Genomic DNA, 7,040 nt, shown 5'->3' with positions numbered 1-7,040 from the left:
TTTCAAGAAATTTGGAGAAAATTTTGTCATTTGTGAATTTTTTGGGAAATTGACAGGTTTTGGCCTTTTAACGCGTAGCGCCCCGTGCGCTACCCTACATGGGGGCAACTCAGAACGGGGAAAACTCAGCATTTTTGGAATTTTCATGCAAAGTTACACCTACCTATGGATGGACTTCAGTTTTTATGGAGATTTGGGCCTCCAAAAGGTCAAAACACATGCAAATTTTGACTTTCTGCCCCTATTTTGAGTTGCAGAAAGCTGTCTTGGGAGAATTAAGTTTTGAGGGGTCAAATGAACTCCAAATTCAAAAATTCCGGTGGGGTTGGAAAGAAGACTCGCAGACCTTTCCAATGAGCTAGCTTGCACCTGATTTGGACACCGGGAAGGCCCTCAAACAGGCCTCTCAATGTGCGCTACCCGTCAGGCACATGTGCGCTACATGTCAGGGAATTTTGCCTATTTTGACCAGTTCGGCCAGAAAAGTACAGTTTTGACTTGGGTTACCTTTTTGGGCATGTAAATCATGGATTTTTGTGTAACTTTCATGGCTCTAAGATACTTTTACTCTCCTTGATCACTTCTAGAAGATTCTTGAATGTAAATGGTAAAAATTTAATGCATGGATAGGTTTCCTAAGTTTTAGAGGCAAGTTGTTTTGACTGCCTAGGTTTTAGGGCTCAGTTTAGAATTGGTTGAAAATGCTCCTAGAAGGATGAGCTCGACCCCTAGAGGCAAGGGAAGAGGTTGGCTTGCCTATATTATGTATTTTCTCAATCATTTTCATGGTTGGAGAGGTTGGACTCTTGAGGGAGAAGCTCCTATTGTATATTTTACTTGTATCTCTGCAATTTGAGGAAAAGGAAGACCAGGGTTTTGCAGACATCATTGGGATTCTTGTGGACTCTTGTGTTGATGGTGTGTTCTCTTATTGTAATTGTAAGTGTGTTTATGTGTTCCATCTCTTTCTTTACTGCAGCTTATTAAACAAATGAAGTGATAAAGTTTGAATTCATGCTTGCCATGCTCAGCTTTCAAATTTGTTTAATGTTTATGTTTTCCACTGTCTAGAGAGGATTCAAAGTCATTGTTTGCCCTATTTAGCTTCTCTTTTTTCTTCCTTGATCATCCATCTCAGCTAAAGGCATCAGCACAAACTCCTACCTTGCCCCAAAGACCCACCTGCAGAAACTGTGTCAAATCCCCGCACCCTAAAATTGCAGATCCTCAATTTGCCACCAAAAACTTTAAATCAACCCCCCTTATCAGTTTACTAGCCTAATATCAGTGTTCCTAATTGGGTCAGCTCATCCTATTGAAAGATCTACCGAGTTTGACCGGAGAGAGCCTTCTCATACCCCGTAGGGCTAGCTACGAGGTGAAATGGTTTGATGTTGCCTTGAAGGTTTACCTTCCTCAGCCTAGGGTGAAATCTCAAGCGCTAACAGACCCTACCAAGATTTTTGTAATTATTAACTTGGAGCCTCCAAAGAATGTCAAACAATTGCGCGTGATGTTGGGCCACACAGGGTATTACAGAAAATTTATCAAGGCGTATGCGCAGATCACTGCACCCACGGAAAAATTGTTCAAAAAGGATGCGACGTTTCGCTGGGACGATGATTGCCAAAAGAGTTTGGATTTTTTGAAGGAAAAAATTGTCATCGCACCCATTTCAGTGTTCCCCGATTGGAAGAAGGAGTTCCATGTCCATGTAGATGAATCCTGCATAACAATGGGAGTTATGCTGACCCAACTAGGTGAAGGTGATATCGACCATCTCATAATGTTTGCAAGTAGAAAGTTATTGAACGTAGAAAATAATTATTCAATCACAGAGTGCAAAGGACTAGCAAATGTGTATGCACTCCAGAAATTCAGGCACTATTTGTTGGGCACGCACTTCAATATGTACACATACTATTATGCTTTGAAGTATTTGGTCAACAAGCCTGTGTTGGGCGGGGGGGGGATCTGTCGATGGTTGATGCTCTTTTAGGAATATGACTTTGAAGTAATTGTGAAGGTAGGGCGACTGAATGCTGGATCAGATCACCTCTCACGAATTGATAATGGTAACGAACCTACAAATTTGGAGGAAGGATTGCTTGATGCATAACTCTTTGTTGTGCATGCCGTAGATGACCATTTTGTAGACATAATCCAATTCTTGTCTACAGGTAAAACTCATGAAGGATATACGACACAACAAAAGAAGAAATTAGTGGTCAGGGTCGTAGATTTTTTCTGTCATTACAGGGCACTTATATAAAATGGGATCAGATGAAGTGTTGCGTAGGTATGTCCCGAAGTATGAATGACAAAGTATCATTGTTGAAGCCCATGGAGGGGTTGTTGGAGGAAATTATGCAGGAACTGAAACTGCGCGGAAGGTTCTATGAGCAGGACTATGGTGGCCAACTGTGCATAAGGATTCCAAGGCTTATTGCAGGGCATGTGATGTCTGTCAGAGAATGGGGAGACCATCATGAAGGGATGAATTGCCCTTGAACCCGCAGGTGTCATTACAAGCATTTGATAAGTGGGCGATTGACTTCGTGGGGCCAATTCAGCCACTGGGAAAGAAGACAGGGGCTAGATACATCATTACAGTGACCGGATATCTAACCAGGTGGGCTGAGGCACAACCTAGAAAGGATTGTAGCACAACAACAATTGCAAAGTTAAATTTTCAGTATATCTTTTCTATTTGGCTACCCGAAGATCTTGATGAGCGATAGAGGTTCACACTTCTTAAATGAAACAATTTCCGCTTTGCTCAAAGAGTTCTAGATGTATCACTAGAAGAGTACGCCATATCATCCTCAAGCAAATAGCATAGTGGAAGTGTTTAACAAAATCCTGGAGAACGCCTTAACGAAGATTTGCAACGTAAAGCGAAATGATTGAGATGTGCGCATACTAGTTGTTCTATGGGCGTATAGAAATACATGCAAGAAGTTGATGGGACAAACGTCGTTCAAGCTGGTTTACGGACCAGAAGTTGTAATGTCGATGGAGTACATGATGCCCAGTTTGCGGATTGCTGCAATTACAAACATGGATGACTGAGATACCATGGAAGAATGCCTCGCGCAACTAGTTGAGTTGGAGGAAGATCGCTTCTTGGCGGGTTTCCATCAGCAGGTATAGAAGGATTGTGAAAAGTCATGGCATGACCGCTATATCAAACATTTCACCTTCAAGAACGAAGATTTGGTATTGTTGTATGATAGCAAGTTCACGAAGTTTTCGGGGAAGTTCTAAATGCATTGGCTGCGGCCATATATTATTAAGGAGATTAAGGATGGAGGCATAATTCAGCTTGCGAAGATGAATGGGGAGTTGTTTCTAGGAAAGGTAAATGGGAGTTGATTAAAGTTATACAGGGGCGATCTCGTCCCTCCGCAATGACTATATGAAGGAGGGATAATATTAGTGTTTCAGGTAGTTGCAAGGGAATGCGGGACTATAAACTACACTGCCAAAAGGAAGGTTGGGAGAAGTGATTGAGCTGCGCGACAAATCAAGGGCAGACATAGAGGAGAGCTGTGACTAAGGTGTTGGGCTATGATGGTGTGTCCCACCCAGCCTGGCCAAAAAGTGACCATTGGAAGCACTATAGCTGATTGGATGGCAATTTTTCCATTAAATGGAGCCGGGGGGAGCATTTAAGATGCATATATTTGAAAATCCGTCGCCAAAAATGTATTAATGATAGGGATTTGGAGGGAACAAACATATTTGAATTCAAATTGAGCTATAAATATGGCATCCCGCTCCACATTCGAACACTTTGCTTCCTGAGAATTTGCCTTAAGCTGTTGCACTTTAATTTGTGTCTAGAGCAGTTTTGTATGTCTGACAAGGATTGGGAGAGAATTAAGGAGCATATTTCACAGTCGGAATTTGCAAATTTGACTGATTGGTAGTGCGATATTTTCATTGTGAGAATGACTGCAATGAGACCTGAGACAAAGCCTGCCCAACCTGTACCTACTGGGTTTCCTAGTACAACGCTTAGGTCGCCAAGGCCTAATCGATCTGCTTCCATGGTGGGAGATAAGAAGCAGAAGAAGCCTCATCAAGCACCAATGCAACTATCACCGTGGAAAAATCCGACAGAAATCCGCCAGAAGGGAAAGATGAATAGGTCCAAACAATCGATAGAGCCCCTGGCCTTAGATGAGGAATAACTTCACGGAGGAATAGAGGAGATTGATGTTGAGGAGGCTGAGCCAATAACTCGGCTACCGCCATATATACCACCAAGAAAAGCCACGTCTAACGTGCCCAAAGATCCGGATTCTGAAAAGTTCATGGTCTCCACACATTTGTTGCCAGAGAATGTGCTTTTTGAGGGCAATTTGCTGGCCCGGATACCATACTTGAAAATGGATGATTGGAACCTAGGAGACTACGTGAAATTCCCACAATTGGCACCAAGAAAGTACTTGAAGAAGGTCTACTATGAAGAATCAGATATCATGCGGCTAGAGCCAATGAAACGGGTGGCTCGAGTTGGGTGCGCGGGGCTCCTAAATATGTTGTGGGTGTCGCATTTTAGTCGCACCACTATTAATAGTCTACGTGCGTCAATTGTTGACGATGGTGCACGATGGGTACCTCTGGTTGCGAGGGCCAATCCTAGTCACTAACATGTTGATCCACATAATAACATTACTGCCATACCAAGGAGTAGACCCTGCGAAGGCATTTGTAGGAAATTCGCAGGATAAAAGGTTGGCAAACCAAATAAAGAGTGATTTTGGTTTGGTAAAGAAGTCGCGTGGGTATTCCATTCAGTCATTCTCAGATAGCGTGGTGTAATTTTCACACAAATTTTGGCTGGAAAAATTATGCGGAAGTGCCGCACAGATGAAGTACCAGCACCAGTGGTTTCTTTGGCTTCGTAGTGCGCCAAGGGCGTCTAGTACAACTGGGCTCAATATTTGTTTCATGAATTTTTGGAGCACTGCAGAGAAGACCAAGATGAGGGCAAGGCATTCCACTACACGTGGTTGTTGTTGTTGATCGCGTTTGTAGCCTGGAGGGTGCATGAAGAGAGTTAATTCCCTCAACAGGACTCGAATCTACTTGAAGCCGCAAAGTTCACTTCGTTGTGGGCAACTAAAGACCCCGAGCGTGTCATGGAGATGAAGATCTTCTAGGTGTTATTTCAGTTAGAACTAAGAATGGTGACTAACCAGCGGCCAAGGTTATCACCAAGTTTGCACGTGCAGGACCTCAATGTCACAGATTTCCATAATCTGCACATATGTGCAAAGAAAGATGCCAAAGGCACATGGCACAAGTTGCCATACTTAGTCGCTGAGGACAAAATTTTAGGCGTTGTTAGTAAGTGGCCAAGCGAATGGCTCACCCCTTATGATGTCAGCGCATGTACAAGTACAACTATTGAAGATGGCACAATGCAAACCATAGCCACGACAACAATGGCGATAGAAAAGAAGAAGGAAGCACAGAAAGCTTCCGCGAAAGAGAAGGCAACAACAAAAGAAAAGGTCGCACAACATAAATAAGCTGTTGTGAAGGAGAAAGAAGTTGTTGTGAGGGAGAAAGAAGTTGCTGCGAGGGAAAAAGAAGATGTTTCAAAGCAGAAAGAAGCAACCACAGAACAGGTCTCTGCCAAAGAGACTGGCACGATCAAGGAGAATACTGCCACTACGTTGCAGGTCACTATTGACCTCAGCGAGTCAAATACAAAGTGCACAAATGTGAAGGAAGAGATAAGGGAGAAGAGGAATGTGATGCAGTCTTAGAGTCCCCCTCCATCGTCAAAAAGAGGCAAAAGAGGAGTTCTATAGGGCCGCACAAAAAGCAGAAATCAGACAAGACAACCAGCGCGACGCCTTTGGTCCTCACAGAGGGGGCCTTCGATAAAATCAACAATGTTGTCCACGACACCATAGAGAATATTTGGGGCCACATCGAAGAACAATACCAAAAAGCACTGGGTAAGTTGCAACGGGGGCTGGGATTTGTAGGTCCATTCAAGTCTTATTCAAGCAAGTGTGGGACAAGCAAGCCCAAAGCAAGCGAGCCTGCAACAAGCGAGCAGGTCAGATTTAGCAATAGAAGTCATTGTGGACCTCTGCACAGTGAAGTTACCAGACGAGTCCATGTGTGTCGATTCAACAGAAGGCAGGGCACACCTACTACACATGAAGGATTTGAGTCTAAATCTGGCGGCGCTTCCTATTCAGTCTCTGCACGAGCTGCATCAAGGGGTGTCAGATGAGCTCAGAATTAAGGATCAACATGCACTGTTAATCATCAATGAGGTAAAAACCAATAATCAACGAATATTTGAGGAAAATGCGTAGGCCCTCGAGGAAAAGGAGGAGGTAACATCGCAAATTCAGCAGCTAGAAGTAGCAATAGCACAGGCCTGTAATGAGCTTCCCGAGCTCTGAATTCCAGCAAAAACAACCTCTGCGGAGAAGATTCATAAGCTATTTGCTACACTAAAGGAATCAAAGGAGGAAATCAGCAAAATCATATTTGAGTTGCAGCTGCAAATCTTTGAGCTACAACTTAAGTTGCAGCCAACTACTCCTCCAGAAGTCAGAGAGCAGTCCGAGGCTATTATTAAGGGAGAAATGGCTACCTTGGAAGCTGCAATTAAAGACTGCACTTAATTGTTCGAGCATGCCATGGAATTATGGACCTCGCTGCGTGAGGATCCAACTCTGTGGAAGATTGAAGCAGATATTAGAGAGAAGTAGAGATAGTTCAGTGAAATCATGTCGATAGCGCAAACGTTAGCACTAGTGCAAAGGATCACCAGATTATAGGAAGGTAAGCTCATCCAGAGCAAGATCGATGAGCTGCGTCGAAAGGAAGCAGCCATATATTCAAGGATGCAACCTTGGGAAGATGAGGCTAGTCAATTGACGTTGTCAATACAGGGCAAGCTGAAGGCCATGCAGTAGACACAAAAAACAATGGGCCTTGTATTCGAAGGCCCTACCACCGAAAATTTTGTTGAAGAAGTCCGTCAAGCCGTTGCATAGGGG

This window comes from Pinus tabuliformis, chromosome 9 (genome assembly GCF_031772625.1).
Source record: "Pinus tabuliformis cultivar Carrire ecotype Pingquan chromosome 9, CPIR1, whole genome shotgun sequence".
Classification (NCBI taxonomy): domain Eukaryota; kingdom Viridiplantae; phylum Streptophyta; class Pinopsida; order Pinales; family Pinaceae; genus Pinus; species Pinus tabuliformis.
This window is presented reverse-complemented; position numbering follows the sequence as displayed.